The following is a 22685-nucleotide window of genomic DNA, read 5'->3' as shown; positions in this document are numbered from 1 at the left end:
GTTCACTCTTGGCATACAGCTTGATGTCATCCATGTACAGGAGGTGGCTGACAACCGCTCCGTTTTGTAGTCGGTATCCGTAGCCAGTCTTGTTAATGATCTCACTGAGGGGGTTCAGGCCTATGCAGAACAGCAGTGGGGACAGAGCATCTCCTTGGTAGATCCCGCACTTGATGGTGACTTGTGCTATGGGCTTGGAGTTGGCCTCTAGTGTTGTACGCCACATCCCCATTGAGTTCCTGATGAAGGCTCTTAGGGTCCTGTTGATCTTGTACAATTCTAGGCATTCCAGTATCCAGCTGTGGGGCATTGAGTCACAGGCCTTCTTGTAATCAATCCAGGCTGTGCACAGGTTGGTCAGTCTGGTCTTGCAGTCTCGGCTGACTGTTCTGTCTACCAGTAGCTGGTGTTTTGCGCCTCTGGTATTCTTTCCAATCCCTTTCTGTGCCCCGCTCATGTACTGACCCATGTGCCTGTTCATCTTAGCCGATATGATGCCTGACAGGAGCTTCCATGTAGTACTGAGGCAGGTTATTGGTCGGTAGTTGGATAGGACCGGTCCCTTCTGGGGGTCCTTGGGGATCAGGACCGTCCGACCTTCGGTTAGCCATTCCGGGTGTCTCTGGTTAACTAGCAGCTGGTTCATTTGTGCTGCCAGACGCTCATGGAGTGCAGTCAGCTTCTTCAGCCAGTAGGCGTGAAACATGTCGGGCCCTGGTGCTGTCCAACTCTTCATACTGGAGACCCTTTCTTGGATGTCTGCCACTGTGATGGTTACCGGACCCTGTTCAGGGAGGTCGCTATGGTCTGCCCTCAGATCCACTAGCCACTGAGCATTGCCGTTATGGGTTGCATCCTTCTCCCATATGCTCTTCCAGTATTGCTCCGTCTCCAGCCTTGGTGGTGCTGTTCTCTTATTGTTCCTATGCCATATATATATATATATATATATATGTGTGTGTGTGTGTGTGTGTGTGTGTGTTCTTTCAGGACGTCATAGTGCACCACGCTTGGCATTATTTATGATCATGACATGCAAACTAACAGTAAGATCTTTTTATTCCAGCTTTGTAAGCTTGGCAATACAGAGCTGTGGCTGAATGTCCACACTATGTGCCTGCAGACAGTAGAGATTAGGTTTAGACTAGAGGAAAAATACATCAGAATTTTCAGTGTAATTTGAAAGATTTAAATAGCAGTGTGCGGTCTCAAGCAGCAGACGTATGGCCTTAGGGTACTGGTGTGGAGGGATTCTCATTTATAGCTGGACAGCAGGAAGAGAAGAGGCTGTTGAAGAGGTAATGTGAGAGTTCAAATGTGGCCATTGCAAACCCACTTAATGGTCGAAACCTCTCCCATGGTTTGTGCTCTGGTTCCATTTATGAGAGCTTCACTAAACCTGAGAGCCACTTTGAGTCTTTTACCAAGAAAGTGATTGTGAGATAGTGATCTACTAGTAAAAGCAGTGGAGTAAAACGGATAAAATAACTGTATAAATCCCATTCTAGTAAGTCCAATTTTCTATTTTAGTTTTAGGAAATACACTGCTGGTTACATATCCAGAATTGAAATCAGTAAAATTCAAACCATGTATACATTTACCCATAAAACACAAACATATTGATAGTGTAAATGCATGCTAAATGATCTGTTAAGGATTTATGACTGATTGCAACAGGACACTCTTTTCTAGACATTTGAAAACAAAGGTTAGGTGTGTATGTGAAGGTGTTAGATGTGGTTGTGGTGTTCAGCAGTGACTGCTGTTGTCATGATATTCACAGCACAGTTCAAAGGTTTAATTCACAAACTCTGGTTTGAATAAGAAAGTCGATATAACTGCAATTTCAGTGAGTCAACTGAGGAGCACAGTCTCTGGCTCCCTTGAGACAATGAAGCTTGAAGGATGAATTACATAGTTCAAAGTCCAAACTGAAGTAAATCCATGAGATGAGGTTCTGGCAAAGGCAGCAAACTGAAGGGACGCACAATCAGGGATTCCTGGGAGATGAGAGTGTGAATCACACGGAAAACAACAATTCTGAATATTTAGACTTACAAGCCCTAAATTACCACAAAGCCAAGCTGAACAGCCTGACAATGAGTAGCTCAAAAGCCAGTTAGGCAGTTACAGACAATGACACACAGGTGTGATGATGCAGTTGCTGCAGCCCCTGATCACACCTGCTCTCAAAGCCCAATCACACAAAGACCTGGGAGCAGAAGAGAGAGAGAAAGCGAGAGCAAAATTAGAGGGGCAGTGTACAGGGCTCCAGGTAACCATGGCACCTGTCAATTACTGCTCACAGTAAAGAACAACAGGACATGAGAAAGTGACTGGAGGAGACTTTTAAAGAAACAAATGTGTTTCTTGTTTGGGCGACATTTTCAACTTTCTCTCATCGCATCCACCACCAAAACACCAAGATGCTAACAATGGGAAATATATAGGTTAATACTATTTATATTACACTGTCAAATTATTTATGTGTTGTGGAAAAAAACAACATGAAATTCTGAATATTTTTGGATGCAAACTTGTCATGGAATATGTATAAACACTGCATCCATAGCATTTTTGCAAAAACATCCTGCACAATGAAAAAAATTAGGGAGACATCAAGCGATGATGAGCTTGGTTGGTTGTTTCCAAACAACAGCTCAGCAGCAAGGAGATTTTCATCGTGTCAGGGTTTGAGCACCTGTTGGCAGAGTTGGGACCACATCTATGGAGGCAGAGGAAAAATTTTAAAGAGCCGATTGACCCAGAGCAGCGTCTAGCTGTGTGTCTGAGGTAAAACAGTATTACTTTATAATTTTCATATCATTGTATATTCAGTATCTGTGCTCATTTTGAGCTACCAGTGGCAAATGTGGTATTTGCATGCAAAAAATCAGAACAATCAAGCGTGAGCGGCAAAAAAAAAGAAAGAAAAACCCATGCAAAATTGTCCTGTGAAATGACACAGTAATTTTCAACTAACAACATATTTGCGAGAATTTTACATTCTCAACATTTAGAGGCCTAAACTGATGCTTCTAAACAGGGCTTCAAAAACTTGTGGGTGATGTCACAGGAGCTACATCCATTTTTTGTTGTCTATGTTATCTATGAGTATCATCGCATTCTTATGCTGGTACAAGCCAATAATAAATTAAACAAATTATGAATTCATAAAAAAGTAAAAAGTATTCATAAAAATATAAAAGCTGAATTAAAAGTACAAAGAAAGTTTCATTTATTAATTCAATTGTCCAGTTTGTGGTAACAGCCTAAGTTAAAGCATGTTATCTATATCTATAGGCATTACGGCTAAAATGCTAGCAAATACCGTTTTCTTCATTCAGCAGACAAAGAGCAACAGAAATATTCATTTGAAAGATGTTTCATCTGATTATATCATTGGAAGTCCAATTCTTGTCTTACTAATTATCGAAAAAATGTAAATGCCAAAGTCATAAAACCAAAGTAATATAAATGAAAAATGGTAAAATGCTCAACAAAACTGTGAGGAACGGATTTAGGTGCTAATTCTCAGAGTTTCAGTATATTTTAACACTGGCCAGACTAGCTTTAAATTTCTTTGTGTCATAAGGTGTGAAAAACATTCATGTGAAATTCCTGTCCGTTATAGTGAGTGTGCTGCATAAATGAATGCATGTGTGGCACCATGCTGACATAAACTTTCAGGAAGTTGGTGCTCTTTACTACGGTGGCCCTGAGAGGCCAAACGGACTGCAACTTAAGAAAACACCAGCAATAAGAAAAACGCTGCAAAAGCACACAAAACACAATGGAAATAGGAAACATGACAACGGAAATAGGAAAAAACACAAGGGAAGTGTTTCTAGGGAGACAATAACCGGACAGACCAGTTGCAGGAACCCAAAACATGGTAGGTGTGTTTTATCATGATTCATATAATGCTAATCATGGATTTTTAGTCTAGATCCTCCGCTTCTTTTAAGTGTCTCCCAGTGCAATTCTTAGCATATTTTGGTTCCTGCAGCTGGTCCGTCGGGTTATTGTCTCCCCAGAAACACTTCCCTTGTGCTTTTGGAAATCTGTTTTGTCCTATTTCTGTCTTCTTTTTTCCTATTTCCGTTGTGTTTTGTGTGCTTTTGCAGCATTTTTCTTATTGCTGGTGTTTTCTTAAGTTGCAGTCTGTTTGGCCTCTCAGGGCCACCGTACTTTACAGTATCCTCAGGATCATTGTCAGTTAGTTTAGAATTTGATTAATTACTTCCCAAAAGTGTTTTAACAACTCTTACAGCAGTGTTGGAAACATGCTATTTTCAATCACAGATTTTCACTTGGGGGGATATATAAATGATCTGACTATTTTCTCAGCTCCTAAGAAATGCCATTTATCTTCTGGCTGTGTTGCACTCTGGTATTTTGAGGACAACTGCTGGTGAAGTTACTGGTGTCAGTGACTGACTACTCGTATAAACAAACAAACCAAAAAAAAAAAAAAGGATTCCAAGTTATACTGTCATAACGTAAATAGTAATTTAGATTATTCCTTAAAACCTCATTTAAACATTTAAAATAAGCTAAAAAGGTTGAGAAAGTTGAAATATAATTACATAACATATTCTGTTTTCCCATGAATCAGACTGACCTTATGTTAACAACATTTTTGATAAATTTGACTTTCAGTCCCAAACAAGCAGCCATAAATTCAGGGAGTGAATTTCAAGAGAAGGTTGAAGGAGGTCAGGCACGGTGATTAATGTATCTCTCCACACCACCACCTCAGCCCAGGCTCGCCTTTTAGACAACATAGTAGCGGGGTGAGGTAGAGATGGAGATGGGTGTCATTCTTACACGTATTAGGCAAACACAGCCCTGCAAATGTTTACGCTCTCCTGCAAATGGTTTACCAGACAGGACAGGTGCTATGTGGAAGCTTAAACAGGTTGCAGTGCTGCCGCATAAACTGTTTGGATCTCTAAAGCCTGAGTGCCTGCTGTACTGTGCTCGGGAGTTGGAGATCTGGTCTTTTTTCAGGTAAAGAGTACAAACATTTCTTGGTAAGGAGGCAGCGTAGTGTTAGGATGCTTTAAAGACACTTATTTAAAAGCCCTGAGGCAGAAAATTACAGATATATGTGAATACAGGACATAACCTGTTAAGTCATGTGCTCATTAACTGAATATAATTATTTTTATATTACTTTTCATATACTGTATCAGTTGTGATACTTTAATGCAGGGAATATTTGAAATATTACCTATGTTAAATATTATGTATTTGAAGTACTCTGTACAGTGCACATTTTACACAGCTGGTAAATGTCCAAACGCATGTACAGAACATGTGCACACATCCTCCTTGCGTTTACATTCTTGCTAATCCAGAGTGATGGCTGGGCAGAGAGGGATAGATGGTGGGAGCAAATGGTAGCTCTCAGCTGGAAAAACAAATAGGCTGAGGCTGCAGCAAAAGAGCCCCCTGTAGCCCGGGGATGCTCTGGAACATCCTGTCTATGGGTTTGCCTGGGTCAACACTCCACACAGCTACAGGCACTGCATCATTTGGTAGCTGGAAAACAGCATTAGAACCGCATCAAGGTAATAGCCAACCCCGATGGTCAAGTTCGCACAAAAAGGAAGTTTTAGATCTGATTCTAGTCACAGAAACCCATTTGTTCATTATTCCTTTTACTTATATGAGCCAGAAGCAAAGTAAATCACTTTTATTTTAAAGAAAACTGTTTGGTGTAGATAGAGCTATATTGGTATATATTTATAATTAGTGGAAAATCTGGTGTGTTTTACTGTTATTATTTTGAAAAGAAAAAATGCAAACATGCAGGAAGAACCTTAAAATAAAATTATGAACCTTTTTTTCTTTCTTTCAATTATATTTAACCAACCAGTTCACCAAAATGATTAAGTCTTGCTATACAGTTTCACCCCAAAATTAATACATTATATTCTATCCATCATTCTTCCATCCATTTTCTTCTGCTTATCCAGGGGCAGCAGCTTAAGCAGAGAAACCCAGACCACCCTCTCCCCAGCCACCATCTCCAGCTTGTCCAGAGGAACACCAAGGCATTCTGAGAGATATAATCTCTCTAGTGTGTCCTGGCTCTTCCCCTGGGGCCTCCTCCCAGTGGGACATGCCTGGAACACCTCACCCAGGAGGCATCCTTGTAGGATGCCCGAACTACCTCAGCTGGCTCCTTTTGATGTGGAGAAGTAGCGGCTCTACTCTGAGCCCTTCGAGGATGTCTAAACTCCTCACCTTATCGCTAAGGGAGAGGCCAGCTACCCTTCGGAGAAAGCTCATGTCCGCAGCTTATATCCACACTCTTGTTCTTTTGGTCACCACCCAAAGCTCCCCTCACTTAAACTCCTCCACTTGGGGCAGGTAACTCGGCCCTGACCTGGAGTGGACATCACCCTTTTACGGCTGTGGACGATGGCATCAGACTTGGAGGTGCTGATTCTCATTTCTTTCACACTTGGCTGTGAACCACTACAGTGTGAGCTGGAGGCCACCACCTGATGAAGCCAACAGAAACAGATCATACGTGAAAAGCAGAGATGAGATTCCGTGACCAACCAATTAGAAGGCACCTGGCTACGCCTAGAAATTCTTTCCATAATAAGTATGAATAGAATCAGTGACAACGGGCAGCCCTGGGGGAGTTCAGTGTATTGCCGGCTATAGGGACCAAGCTCTTGCAATGGTTGCATTAGGATAGAATAGCCCGTAACAACAGGTCAGACACCCCATACTCCCGAAGCACCTCCCATAGAGCACCCCGGGGGACACAGTCGAATGCTTTCTCCAAGTCCACAAAACACATGTAGACAGGTTGGGCAAACTCCAGTGCACCCTAAAGTATCCTCGAAAGGGTAAAGAGCTGGTCCAGTGTTCTGCAACCTGGACAAAAAATGCATTGTTCCTCCTGAACTCGAGGTATGACAAACAAATTGACTCTCCTTTCCAGGACCCTAACATAGAATTTCCCTGGGAGGCAGAGGAGTATGATCCCCCTATTGTTGGAACACCTTCCCCCTTCTTGAAGATGGGAACCACAACCCCAGTCTGCCAATCCAGAGGTACCGCCCCTGATCTCCACGCAACATTGTAGAGGAGTCTCAACCAAGGCAGCCCTACAACATCCAGAGCCTTCGGAAACTCAGGGTGAACCTCATCCACCTCCTAGTGGCCCTGCCACCAAGGAGTTGTTGCTGTCTCAGTGGCGTCACCACCGGTGATGGACGAATTGCTTCCCTCTTCCCCAGACTCTGCTTCCTCTATGAAAGACGTTTCAGTGAGACTAAAGAGATCCTTAAAGTATTCTTTCCACCACCCGACAATATCCTCAGTCGAAGTCAGCAGTGCTCCACCCACACTATATGGTGCAGGTAGAGCAACCCAACTATTTCCCAGAGTCTCTTCAATACAGTCCGAAAGTCTTTTTCTGTGGCGTTTTCGAACTTTTCCCACAAGTTTTTGCTTTAGCCACTGCCCGAGGTGCGTTCTGCTTGGCCTGTCGATAGCTATTGGCTGCCTTTACAGTCCAACAGTCTAACCAAGCCTGATAGGACACCTTCTTCTGCTTCGTGAATCCCTTGACCTCACTGCAGCAGCTCAATGCAGAAATTTCAGCAATCGAGGTGCTGAATATCGAGCATTCAGCTAGGATTAGACAAGAATTTGGTTAATGTTATTGAAAACTACCACAAGCAAACCAACATGAGCAACATAAATTTGGCTAATAACAAAAATAATCTGACAATATTTCTATTATATTATGTAAATTTTAAGATCTAAATAACAGAAACTGCTGAAATACTTACAACTTGTTCCAGATGAGACTTCAAATCAAATCAAATCAAATCAAATCAAATCAAATCAAATCAAATCAAATCAAATCACTTTTATTGTCACATCACATGCGCAGGTACACTGGTACAGTACATGTGAGTGAAATTCTTGTGTGCGAGCTTCACAAGCAACAGAGTTGTGCAAAATACAATAATGTAAAACAAGCAAAATATAAAAATGGCTAATCTAAAAAGTAATAAATATATGTACAATATGTAAAGGTATATACATTACTGAATGTGTATACTAAATATGTTTTTCTACTTGTGTGTGTTTGAGTGTGTATATAGTATGTATATACATGTTTTACAAATGAAATAAAGTAAACAATAAAATAAGATATATAAAATATACAGAGGTTGGTATGTGCAAAACAGTGGTATTTATATACAGTATGGAGTGCATAATGTTGAAGTTCCAGTAGTGAGGGTGAGGTGTCTATGAAGTGTTCAGCAGTCTGATGGCCTGATGTAAAAAGCTGTCTCTCAGTCTGCTGGTACGGGACCGGATGCTGCAGAACCTCCTTCCTGATGGTAGTAGTCTGAACAGTTTATGGCTGGGGTGACTGGAGTCCTTGATGATCCTCTCGGCTTTCCTCAGGCACCGCTTCCTGTAGATGTCTTGGAGGGAGGGAAGCTCACCTCCAATTATCCGTTCAGAGCACCGCACTACTCTCTGGAGAGCTTTGCGGTTGTGAGCGGTGCTGTTGCCGTACCAGGTGGTGATGCATCCAGTGAGGATGCTCTCAATGGCACAGCGATAGAAGGTCCTGAGGATGCGGGGGCTCATGCCGAATCTCTTCAGTCTCCTGAGAAAGAAGAGGCGCTGCTGCGCCTTCTTCACTGTTTTGTTTATGTGTACTGACCACGTAAGATCCTCAGCCAGATGTACACCAAGGAAGCGGAAGCTGCTCACTCTCTCCACAGCGGCGCTGTTGATGGTGATGGGGGTGTGTACTCCTCTGCACCTCCGGAAGTCCACTATCAACTCCTTTGTCTTTGCGACGTTGAGGGTGAGATGGTTGTCTTGACACCAGTGGGTCAGGGCGCTGACCTCCTCCCTGTAGGCCGTCTCATCACCGTTGGTGATAAGACCCACCACTGTAGTGTCGTCCGCAAACTTCACAATGATGTTGGAGTTTCTAGTGGCCGTGCAGTCGTAGGTGTAGAGTGAGTACAGGAGAGGGCTCAGTACCCACCCCTGTGGAGCACCAGTGTTCAGTGTGATGGGGGATGAGGTGGTGCTGCCCAGTCTGACCACTTGGCGTCTGTCAGACAGGAAGTTAAGGATCCAGCTGCAGAGGGAGCTGCTCAGTCCTAGATCCTGCAGTTTCCTGTCCAGCTTCGAGGGAACGATGGTGTTGAATGCTGAGCTGTAATCTACAAACAGCATTCTCACATACGTGTCTCTCTTCTCCAGGTGTGACAGGGCAGCATGGAGTGTCAGGGCTATGGCATCATCAGTGGACCTGTTGTGGCGGTATGCGAACTGTAGAGGGTCCAGTGAGTCGGGTAGTGCAGAGCAGATGAAGTCCCTGACCAGCTTCTCGAAGCATTTGCTCACGATGGGGGTCAGGGCTACGGGTCGCCAGTCGTTCAATGAGGAGATGGTGGAGGATTTGGGTACAGGGACGATGGTGGCCATTTTGAAGCAGGCTGGGACTACAGACAGAGAGAGGGAAAGGTTGAAGATGTGTGTAAACACTCCAGCCAGCTGAGCCACGCATGACTTGAGGACGCGGCCGGGAATCCCGTCCGGACCAGTAGCTTTGCGTGCGTTCACCCTCCTGAAGCACTTCTGCACATCCTCCTCAGACACAGTGTGCGCACTGACGTCATCCGCGGTGCGCACACTGTCCGGTCTCGTGGTGTTCGCTGTGTCGAATCTAGCGTAGAATACGTTTAGATCCTCACACAGAGAGGCCGTGGTCTGCGGTGTGCTGGTTTTCCCTCTAAAGTCTGTGATCGTGTTTAGTCCCTGCCACATACTCCGAGGGTTGTCAATCTGTTGCTCCACCCTGTCCCTGTACTCACGTTTGGCTGCTTTGATCGTCTTCCGGAGTTGGTAATGTGCGTGTTTGTAGTCCGATGTGTTCGCGGAGGCAAAAGCGGTGCTCCGTGCCGCCAGTGCTGTGCGAACATCTCCGTTAATCCAGGGTTTTTGATTTGGGAAGGATTTAACTGTTCTGGATGGGACGACATCTTCCACGCATTTTCTGATAAATACGCAGACTGAGTCTGTGTACTCATCAATGTCTTTAGCAGCCACGTGAAACATTTCCCAGTCCGCGTGATCAAAACAGTCCCGCAGCGTAGACTCCGATTGGTCCGACCACCGGTGCACCGCCCTCAGGGTTGGAGCTTCCTGTTTCAGCTTCTGCCTGTAGGCGGGCAGGAGCAGGATGGAGCGGTGATCTGATTGGCCGAATGGGGCGCGGGGGAGGGCTTTGTATGCATCCCGGAAAGAGGTGTAGCAGTGGTCAAGAAGCCGGTCTCCACGAGTGCTGAAATGGATGTGTTGGTGTAGTTTTTGTGAGACTTTCTTCAGGTTACCCTTATTAAAGTCCCCGGTCGTGATAAACGCCGCCTCTGGGTGTGCGGTTTCCTCACTGCTGATCGCGCTGTACAGTTCCCTGAGTGCTCGGTCAGTGTCGGCTTGTGGGGGAATGTAAACCGCCGTAATAATCACTGCTGTGAATTCCCTCGGTAGCCAGAATGGCCGGCACTTAATCATCAGGTACTCCAGGTCCGGTGAGCAGAAAGATTTGACCGGGTGCACGTTAATCACACCAGCTGTTGTTGATCATGAAAACATACACCACCGCCTCTGCTTTTCCCAGTAAGCTCCTGTGACCTGTCCGCGCGGTGCACAGAGAACCCCGGTAGTTGTATTGCGGAGTCCGGTACCTTGTCCGATAGCCAGGTTTCTGTGAGGCAGATCACGCAGCAGTCCCGCATCTCTCGCTGGAATGAGATCCGTGCCCGAAGCTCGCACAGCTTGTTCTCCAGAGACTGCACATTAGCCAGTAATAAACTGGGTAACGGTGGTCTGTTAGTGCGCCGTCTCAGTCGAACCAGAACGCCAGATCTTCTCCCTCTGCGTCGGCGTTTGCGGCCTCCACGGGCCCAGAACAAAGGCGTCTCAGGTGAGATGAATGGGGGGTCTGCAAACGGAGGGTCTGTGTTGCAAAACTTGAACTCCGGAAAGTGATGAGAAAGTCCATCTTTTATGTCCAGTAAGGTTTGTCGGTCGTACACAAGGAGACATGTGCTACTCGTGAAAAAATAAAGAAAAAGTAAAATTAAACACAAAAAACAGCTGTTGCTTGGGGGAGCTCGTGACGAGGCTGCCATACTCGGCGCCATCTTGGTTAAGCGATCTTTTATATAAACAAGGCATTTTTTTCAATTTCTTAATATTGCAAAGCTATGATCTCACAGCATGATTGGTCAGGTGTGATGTTGATCCTGGATCAGCATTATTATGAGAATGCAGGAACAACACTGACATGGGGATACCAGATACATCGTCATATGTGTTCTATCCCCAACATCCTCTATCCAACCAGCACCCTTATCTAAATCAAACAGTAGTAAAAGAAAAACAAGCTTTTCTAATCTCCTGTTGTGTGTGTTTTGGGAAAGGGCATCTTTGGGTAATGACCTAACCTAAACTAATTCTCCTCATTTTACCCTGAGTTCCCATGTAAAAATGGCTTACCACTTAGCAGAGTACTGGCCCTTTAAGTGTTTGTGTTTTGGTCCTAATATAGAAACATGTAGCGCATAATTTCAGTTATTGAGTTTCATTGGAATGAGCTAATGGAGATGAATGACTAAGCTAACAGAGAAATCCTTGACTTAGGTAGTCATGACACCACATTTCCTGGTCTGACTCATTACCTGTTACACACGGGGTAAGTAAATATAAGGCCGAGGATACTGTAGGAGGAACAAGGGGGATCTAAATATACATCTCAGATCAGCTGGTACTTTTCCTACACTGATGGAAACTGATGGTTTCTGTTTTTTCTAACAGTGCTAGCTTACTTAATAGCTCATGGACAGATTTGTTTTTTCTAATAGCTGAAGGCGCTTTTCAATAGTAGCGAGGATCCTGCGGTGGGACATAATATTGGCCATTGACACTGTTAACAGGTCTGTGACACAGGACTCAACCCTCTAATTCCTTTTCAGCAGCTCTATATGTCCTTGAGCTGGCAAAATGAAAAATACCTGTTATTTCTTCATATCATCTTCTCCCTCCCCAGTCCCCCATAGATTCATACATTTACTGTTCACACATGCTCTGTTAGTAATATATGTTTTTGCAAGAGCCCCCATGCTCGAGATGAAAGGAGAGATTAGCTCTGGTTTAGGAAAACAGAGAGGAGGAGGGTTTTGGGAAGGTTGTCAGCTCTGTACTTCAAAGATTTATCATCCATTTACATTCTCCCAAACACAGTCTCAGCACCAGACTCTAAACAAAAAGCAAAGAGTCCTTAAATAAAACCTCACACTGTGGCATTCACAATAGAACTTTACCACTATTAATTACTTGTGCTCATGCATGAATTAATGCATACACTTGGATATGTTTTTATGAGCAAGTTATTTAGAAAGAAAGTTGTAGATTAAAAATCATTAAGGATTATTTATTAGCAGAGTAGATATTGTAATCAGACATGTTTATTCATGAGTGTAGTTTATATTTAGAAGAGAGTTCATAAAAAGTTGTTGACATGGAGACATGGAGTGATAACTAGGACATATTCAAGCAGGTGAAAGCTTTAGTTTGGGTAAGAAGAGGCCTCCATGTGGAATATTAAATAAAAAATTACATAACCTCTGATACTAGTAGTTAGTTCTCTACATTTCTGAGACTGGTTATCTGTTTTGTTGTTTTGTGTATTTGCCAGAAAATATCTTTCACATACTTTTGCACTCTTAGACTGCATTCTGTTTTGCTCCAGCCGGCAGATAACGATCAAATAATTAATATTTTAAACGTTTATCTGCTTCTCGTGGCAGCTTTATGTACACACACTCAACATTGCCGGACACTTCTTGGCCCGCTGTTTCAGTGCAGAAATGTTTCTCTGTTTTGTTTGTTCTGTAAGCTGAGGCCAGAGATAAAAAACACTCATAGCAAAGCTTGGAGATGCAACTCAATGCTGCTTCTGGAGGAGAATGTCAAACACATGAAGCAAACAAGTCATTAAGGTATAATTGATTCAAAGCAGCTGCAAGGTCACTGTGGTCAGATCTGAGCTATAATGATAATTATTTGTTATATTTCAAGTTCTATGAATGCAAGTATCAATCTATTCAGTGCTGGCTTTAAGTGCTAAGGAGCTAAAATGTGCTGTGGGTTTTTCCATTTCTTTGCGCATTGCGTCTCGTACCACTTACACACTTATTGGCAAATCCCAGGGTGTGAGTCAGAGTCCAAGAAATATTTAGTGATAACCAGTCAACTTTGTTAGTACCCCTGATAAAGACAGTACCTCCCCCCTTTTTGTCAGGGGCACTGACAAAAGAAAGGGGTTGACTGGTGATAACCAATTGAATGGTAGTAGACACAAGACAGTTCCCCTTTTCAACCCACAATCAATCTCACAATCCCTCAATCACTCATGTTTTTCAGTATGGCAAGAGTTCCCAGTGAAATTTAAGAGTTCAGGCTTTTTCACACTTATAGTTCATTTACTCTTGTAATTGATGAGTTTATAAACTTGTAGCTTTCCCCGTCATTTGGTTTGTTTTCACAAAGAGAAAAATCCAATTCAACTTCAAGCGAACCATAAATGAGTCGCTCTGGAGTTTGTTTGGAACTGTACCGCGACCACCTCCTCCAAAGGGTCTTGGTGTAGTTGTTTTGGTGACGGGAACTGCTGTTCTTATAGGTTCCAAAATAATGCATTTTGTTTTTAAATAATCCATCCACCGAGGTCGTGCTAAAAAAGTAGTTGGTTTAAAGATGTTTGGCTGAAATGGATAAAAGTGACTGAAATTAATTCCCTCCATAATGTGGCTGGGCATTAGAGCTGGGATGAGGAGCTTGGACATTCAGAGGGAGTTTGGAATTGAGCCGCTGCTCCTTCGCCTCAAATGGAGCCAGGTGAGATGGTTTGGACTGAGTGACTCACTCAACTACCCAGCTTTGGTTAAGCAAACAAGAAAATGGATCGATGAATGGAAATCTGTAAGTAACTCTGAAACATAGACTCATAGCGTCACAAAACAACCAACGTCTATTTTGATTAGAGCCACTAAAAGTCCCTGACTTCATAAGTGAACATATTCTGATCAACATATAGCATTTTAGTAACATTCCTGCTAGTGTAGCAATCCAACAAATAGTATATACACAGGGCCTTTAAATATTAAAGCTAATAATTACCACCATCCTTGCTTGTGTGGCTGATAAACTCCAGAACTTGTCAACCTCGGTGGGTTTAGAGTGGAGAGTGATGGTGAAGTGTCAGCCTGGAGTCCAGTTTAACAGTGAGAGAGACCAGAAACTCTGTCAAACATGGGAATCAGAGAGGGGTAACTAAAATGTCGAAGGAGCACATCCAAGCCTTGGATGCTGGTGCAAGGAGAAAGTGACACCTAATATTTGATGTGCAGAGTTTACAGAATTAGTTTTTAATTACTCTGACAGTGCTAGAATTAGTTATCTATCTACCTACCTACTTACCTACCTACCTACGTAAAATGTCACCTCAACATGCTTTGTATTGTAAGGTAAAGACCCTGCAATATTTCTAAGAAAATCCCAACAACGACCCCTTAAGAGCAAGCATCTGGCAACAGTGGAAAGGAAAAACACTCTTTTAACAGGAAGAAATCTCAGTCAGATCCAGGCTCATGGACAGGCGAGCCAAAGATTATTAATAACTAATGATTAAATGCAACATGGTGTATAAGATAGAGTGAAAACAGGTGACTGAAAAATGGCAAAGCCCCAGCAACCAATGCTTATTGCAGGATAACTAGGGGAGGGTTCAGGGTCACCTGATCCAGCTTTTATTATAAGCTTTATCAAAAGGAATGTTTTAAGCCTAATCTTAAAAGGGGAGGGAATCCAAACTGGGAGCAGAAGAGGGGCCTGGAAGCTGAAGGCTCTACCTCCCATTCTACTTATAAACACTCTAGGAACCACAAATAAGTCTGCAGTCCGAGATCAAAGTGCTCTGTTGTTTTGTGAGGTCTTTAAGATAAGATGGAACCTGATTATTCAAGGCCCTGTTGGTGGTATTAATTCTCCAGTTGGATGCCAATAAACAACTGGGGGGGGAAAAAAGGCTACAAGAAAATAATGGCTATTGAAAGAGATATCAAAACTGTTCCAATACCAAATTGTCACAACAAACATGACACTGAATGCTCAAAACCTTTATTGTGGTTCTTTTCTATGTTTGTTCGCATACTGTAACTTTACATAAAACAGACTGATGAAAAAGCACAACCCAAATTACTATTAATTAATGAAATGTTGTTCTGAGTACAATAAATGTGAGTGGAATTTTGTTTGTGATGAAATGTGACTGTGCCACGATTCCTTTACAAAAAAAGCTTCTGGTTACTTAGCTGTCAGCAGTGTTGATAGGACTATATTTCTAATAGAAAGTACTTCCAACAAAACCCTTTTACAGTGAGGTCTGCGGATCATCCAGAAGAACAAAGATATTTCTCCGGAAAGGCAAATGGAAGCTGAATTTGAGAAATGCAATTTTTCAGTGCTGTTGGTCTCACTAACAATATTCCATACTCCTCTTTGTTCTGGCATGGAGGCAGTCGTACACAAACTATTAGGATTACAACTTTGTAAAAGAGGGGATTAGTGAAGTTTTGACCTCAGTGTCAGAATATTTGTCATGTCAGTTATGTTTTGGCTAGATCCTTGTAGAAAACATGAAACTCTCGATCCAAAGACTTGAGGTTTGCATCCAGACTTTTGTCTGTATAAAGAAACACTTTTGTTGTGTTTAAGGAAAGCTGATGGTTTAGATATAAATACAATTAAAATAGATGAACTGCATTAACCCTTCGAGGTCTAAGTCATTATTGGTGACAACCTCAACTCTAACCACGACCTTAACTGACCTTGATTAGAATATGTCTTTTTTTGTTTTCATTACACTGTTCTCCTGAGTCTTGTCAATAGTAACACATCGAAAACTTCACATTTTCAAAATCTTCAAAACTTAATTTTTTCTCCACTTTTTCTCCTCTTTTTTCTTTCTTATAAATATGGGGCCTAGTATTCAAAGAACCTTTGCATGAGATAAAAGATTTTAAATCAAATTCTAGATTTAACAGTGAGCCAATTAAGAGACGTAAATATGATCTAGTTTTATAGTCCCTGTTAATACACTTTTGGATTAACTGAAGCCTTTTCAGGGAAACTTTTAGAACAACCTGATAATAATGAATTACAATAGTCCAACCAAGAAGTAACAAATGCTGGAACTACTTTTTTACCATCACTTTGAGACAGGATGTTTCTAATTTTAGAAATATTGTTCAAATGGAAGAAACCAGTCTTACATATTTGTTTAATGTGACCATAAAACCTCTCTCTGGAAGGTATTTGCCTTGTCTAGCTGCAATTTTTTGTCAGTTTTGGAGCAAGGACTCCTTTCTTGTGTGACACCCTCTCAGTCCATGGCAATATAAAACTGGCTTCACTGTGGACAGTCACACTAGTGTTCCAGCAGTTTTCAAATTGTCTTAACCAATTTCCTCTTATCTGGGGGTGATTGTTTGGAGCCTTTTTTAGACCTTGGCAGTAACGTGTGCTAAAACAGTTTGAAATGATGATCTTGGAATCAGCAGTTGTTTAGAAATGTTAGAAATTAGAAAAGGGTTTTCTGAACAGTGATCACATCCTGGAAAAAGACCAGTTCAAGCCCAAAATTACCATGGCATTCATACCCATGATGAGCATGTGTAAACGTCCAACCACAACTGTGACGACATCTGAAGGCACCATTAATGCTAAACCTTATATTGGACGTATTCGAGCAAAATATGCTGTTATCCAGATGCTGTATTTTTGAGGCAAGGCCTTGCTTGTGGATCAAACCAGTGTATTCTGGTTTACTTCTTTTTGTCACAGGCACTTGCCCATAATCGTCCCGTTAAAGTCCAACTTTCATACTTTCACAAATAGTTGAGATAGTTTGTAAAGTGACAATAAAAGCAGAAAGCAACTTTTTACAAATCACTTAATATCTGTATTAAGTTTAACACAGTACAAAGACAACACAGAGACATTTTATTGTTTTGTTTTTGACATCAGAAAATTGCTTTAAAAGAGCAGGAATTGGAACAACAAGACTGAAAATGTTATGGCGTGATTAAAAACCAAGCTGCACAATTACAGTTTATACATTTTAAACTTTTCACATCTCATTTTATGACATTTAAAATCATGCAAAAAACTGAGAAAATGAAAAAAGATCATCTTTTTTCCATTTACACTGCAACTTGCTCTGCACGTGTTCTAAGAAGAAAGCAGCTTTTCAACATTGGACAAAATAGAATAGAATAAAAATAAAACACTGATATGCATTTAATTCATTTTAGCCAACAGTTTTTCGGTTTTTCTAATGTGTCTGATTCCAAAACAGACTTGCAACATCTTATATGTTCTCCATTGAACTGCACTGAGATGCCTGCAAAAAATGTGTAATGAACAGCGTTGACAGAAATCAACACACATTCTACATCCCTTCAGAATTCCCAAACATAAACACTATCAATTTTCTCCCTGTTCTCGGCCTGGGTCCAAACTCCATGCTCAAGATATGTTTGTATCGTTTCTCCGATCCTGCCCAGATTTGGCCACAAGTGTCTTCCACTTAGAAACAGGAAAACTGCTTCTTTTTCTTTCTCTCATCCCTCTTACTAGACTCAGTTTGTCCCAGAACATGACCCCGACTATAGATGTGACTAAGGACGTGTCTACTCGCAGGAATCCCTCCATTTAGACTGGTCGGTGGAGCTGAGCTCTGCTTTCTTGTAGAAGGATTACAGATCCTGTGAAGAGCTCCTTCCCATTACATAATGACAGAAGATAAGATCCCACACCAGCAGCCACGTTGAAGGAGATGATGTGCAGACCTGTAGTGGTTTCATATATCAGTGTTTAACCCTCTCAAATGCTCCTTTGCTGCTGCACTGAATTAGCCATGTCAATTTAGTTAAGAGCAGTGTTTCTCCGTGCTCTCGTCTTTCACACCTTACTGCTCGAGTGGAAAATTCCTGTTTCCAAACAAAAACTTCACAGGATGCCGTGAGGGCTTAACATCAACTGACAGAATTCTCCCATGGCATCACTTAAAGGTCAGCCGCGCTCCGTTTGTTTATTTCACGCAGCTCTGAAACTCTCCATGATGACATTTGTTTTGGTTATATCAGGGGCCACAGTGCCCCCTAATGTACTGCAGACAAAACAGAATGCATTGTCTGATAAAAAAAGATTTCAGTTGGGTTAATATAGCGACTTAATGCAGAATATAGTTTCCTTGCAGAACATGATTTTATTCCCAAATCATAAAATTGGTGACCTAAAATAGATTAGCTGGTAAGAAAAGAATTACATTTCAGAATTAATTACCGATGTTCTACCAGTGTGCCATACAAAGGTAGTCACTGGTATTATACAGTGTATATGTATATGGTAGCTTGTATTTGAACTTTGAATTTTAAAGCACTGGTAATATTTTTGCTCTAGGACTGTGTGCCAAGCACATAACTGAAGAAAAACAACAATAATTTTAATTTTATTTTATTCTTACTTTGAACAGTTTGTAAATGCCAAAACTATTTGATTTTTTGCCTTTAAAAAAGAAAAAAAAAGAAAAAAAGATTACCTTCTTCTGAATACAAAACAGAAGGGCATGATGTTTTGGGTAAACCTTTAATTTGAAATGTAGATTCACTGTCTGAGTATGAGCTTCACCATAAGCTGGTTTCCAATCCTCTGCTAAAAACTCAGCAGAATCAGCTTTTTCTAAATATTTGCTGCAGCCATTTAGCTAATATCATGAACTCTCTGAACATTTCATGCACTTCTGTCAGTTGCCACAATTTATAAGAGATGATGGTGATATTTTTATTATGTTATTTTTATGTGCTTTTAAATTTAAAAAAAAAAAAAACCCCATTCAGAATAAATTTATGGCTCAGATATTGTGACATGATTCCATGGAACATATATATTTTGAGACAATTTAAAGGTTTTGTTTTTTCCAGTAAGAAACACACACATGCTCACGCCATATACTGATGAGATGTACGGGGCTGTATTGAAACTGATTGGATAAAATATTTTTTTACGTTCCACCATAATTTCTCTCATATGCATGACAATTGCATCTTTTTTCTTTATTTTTTTTTTAACTCGTTCGTTCAGTTGATCATAGTTGTTTGTAGAGACTTCCTCCAGCTATGCTTTGTATATTCCACCAGTCTTTCATGCCTCATGGGTAAAAGTATTTTCACACTTGTACATTCTTGAATATAGCTTTTCTTCCTCCTCCAGATGCATTTAAGGAGTTGAAGTGATGGTATTCTGACATGGATTTTGTTGCCACAGGAGGAAAAATAAGATGAAAAACATAAAACAGAGAAATTATCAAAGTCCCACCTTCATTCTCTACAAGGGATCCAGATCAACATTTTGCTGAACGAATAAGCAATTTTAGCAAATAGATGGATGGATAAAGGAACCTTCTGCTGGGAAACTGAAATGCATTTTTTCTGTGTATCTCTGTTTTTACTGTTTTCCTTCATTTTTTATTGCCCATTTAGTATCTAAGACCAACAAGTCAATGTGGGGGGAAAAAAACACAAGTAAAAAACATAAGTGATGCAACTTAAACAGTCCACCGAAAAACCCTATTTCTGTTTGGATGGTGATGTCCCCTGAAGGGGGCAGTGTTACCCCACTCACTGGCTCTGGACTGTAGAGCCGCAGTGTGTAGCTGTAACATCCTCAAATCTCGGCATGTGTGTCACCACCGCATGTAACGTCACTTCATCAGTCCTATAAAAATAGAATGATCTATAACCCGGCCCTTATTTTTTTGACATTTAAATTGCCCACACTCGATTATGTCCTAATTATCCAGTTTAATGAGTAATTATACGCTGCTTCTGAAAGTTATCAAAGGTAATATCTTCAGCAGCACACACAGTCTGTGAGTTTATGTGTCTGTGAATTTAATTGTAGTCATTACAATTAGCAGCAAAGCACACATCTTGAGGACTTCTAAAATAGACTTGATGACTAAATAAACATACATACAGTAAAGCGAATAGCAGATTAGAACAAAAGGTATTAAGTTGTGTGTGTGTGTGTGTGTGTGTGTGTGTGTCTGTGTGTGTAAAGTAAATTAATAGTCACATGCAAGATCTATGAATCTAAGAAGGTCAGACCCCTAATATAGAGTTGAGGGTTAACACTTGATGAATAAACTGAACTTGAGGTGTGATGTGCATGGAGAGGTGTTAACGTATTGGCCTGGAGGCATAATTACTTGATCTCTGTGTGGTGGCAGGAAGTGTGAGAAAAAGTATTCTTCCGGGTTATTAGTGTAGAAGAGTTCACAGTTATTTTTACTTATTCAGGATTTTGGAAGAGAGTCCAGCACACACTTGATTAGTGTACAGAAATCAGTGCTGCTTTTGCTTCAAGATGGAAATTTAAACTCAGCACTTGAGAGCTAAACTACCGAAAGACCTTCTAACTGAAGGTCAGGTGCAAAAGTTTAGGAGAAAAGGCTGGAATCTTATTCAACCTGAGAAAGAGCTGCAAAAAGATGAAAGTCAGATTAAGACCAATAAGGTGTAAAGAAAAACAAATGATGGTGAATTATGGGTAGAATGGATCAATGTATTTGATCTCACCCCAAAAATATGTGTGCATATAATCATGTCTTACTTTCAGCCTTCTTAGTCAGATGTGATTTAATGTGGCTTGTCATAGAAAACATTTCTCACACATAAATATTAACAATTGCTGAATTTCATTTTGTATTGTATTTCAGACTGTATATAAAAGATGGACACACGGAAGCTAAAAAGTGAAGTCAGTGCAGACTTTACTGCTGCATCCTTTGTCATCTCCAACGGAGGCCATCGCCTCTGACCGAAAAACAACAACACTTTTGTAACAGTTGTTTACATGTCTCGGGTAAAACAGTAAGGTTATATCATTAATTACGATCATTAGTGTTTACAGAAAGAAAAATACCAGGGGTTACTCATTGGCTAGTATCTTCTTTCTCACAAGGTGACTTCACAAGCCATCAACATTGGCTACATCCATCATTTACTTGTATATGAATATAGTCCAATTGAAAACCAAGTCTTTTTTCATAGTTTAAAACCTGAAGCTGGACTTAATCAGTTTTGAGTAATACAACACTTAATAACAAGTGTGGTTTATATTGTATTATAAAAGCTTACAGTTTAGATAGTGATTTATAAAGTAGATTCTCTGTGAGACGGCAATTGGAGGTGGAGGAGTTCACTAGTTTCCATCTAAAGATGATACACCATGTTCTGACTGAGATTTCTGAAAAATTAAAAAGTGCAGCTCTGCTATCACTCTGTACATAAATGAAGACAGAAAACTAAACAGTAGTGACATTTGTAGGGTTGGTTACTGAAGTTGGGCTAATTGGTATATAATAACATGGTGGCTAGCTACACAGCTATGGTTAGCATAATATAAACACATTAGCACAGTGAAGCTGGAGGATGAACGCTAACTTTTTTCCACTCGATAAAAGTTAATGTGAGGGTTCCTGATGGTTAGCGACAAATGCAATCGCATGTCAGGATGATGAACCAAACTTCAGTCAGCAGAACAACTGAGATAATCCTAACACAACGCGAGGTTTAGTCATTAATATATTGCCGCATGGTTTATACCAGCGGTCCCCAACCTTTTTTGCGCCATGGACCGGTTTATGCCCGACAATATTTTCACGGACTGGCCTTTAAGGTGTCGCGGATAAATACAACAAAATAAAACTAGCACCGGTACCGAACACACGTGAAAAGACCCAGGAAAACCGAGTTAACGATAAAAACGATAACAAAATAATGCTGAAAACCGATAAAAACCCTGAAAACCATACATTTCACACCTGAGCCTCAACTTTCGCGGCCCGATACCAAACGACTCACGGACCGGTACCGGTCCGAGGCCCGGGGGTTGGGGACCGCTGGTTTATACTACTTGTTACTACTCGTTATAAAGCCCTGATCCTCATCTTCATGTACTCATTCAAATCTTTGTTTGTTTTAGAGTCATTCGTTTCTGACCCAATCAAATCTTTGGTGCCTGCGAACCGTGAGCTGTAGTTACACTGTAAGGTTTGCTGCCAATGAACAGTGGTAGTAAAAGCTGAAAGAGGCCAACAGGGATTCCTGACTTTTTTAGGGGCTTGTTAAGATTAAATAGAACAAGATACAAAGCAATAAAACATGTTAAAAACACAAAAGCCTTAACAACCGCAGAGTAGTTTGGACCCGGAAGCAGGGTTCATATGTCATCACTCAACAACCAGATTGCATTAACTGTTTAGGAATTACAACCATTGTTATACATAGAGCCATGAATTTTGTTTGTTTGTTTGTAAATTTATTTTGATCATGTAAACAATACACAGGTACATTTAGCAAAGAAAAGAAGAGAGAAAAAATACTATACAAAATAAAGTTAATACATTTCAATATTGCTTCTGTTCTAATTCAGTTACATATGAAAAGGGAGTGGGAAGAAGTACACAATTATTTAAACCTACACC

This window comes from Pelmatolapia mariae, linkage group LG8, assembly GCF_036321145.2.
Source record: "Pelmatolapia mariae isolate MD_Pm_ZW linkage group LG8, Pm_UMD_F_2, whole genome shotgun sequence".
Taxonomy (NCBI): Eukaryota; Metazoa; Chordata; class Actinopteri; order Cichliformes; family Cichlidae; genus Pelmatolapia; species Pelmatolapia mariae.
The sequence above is the reverse complement of the archived record's forward strand: the minus strand, read 5'-3'. Positions refer to the sequence as shown.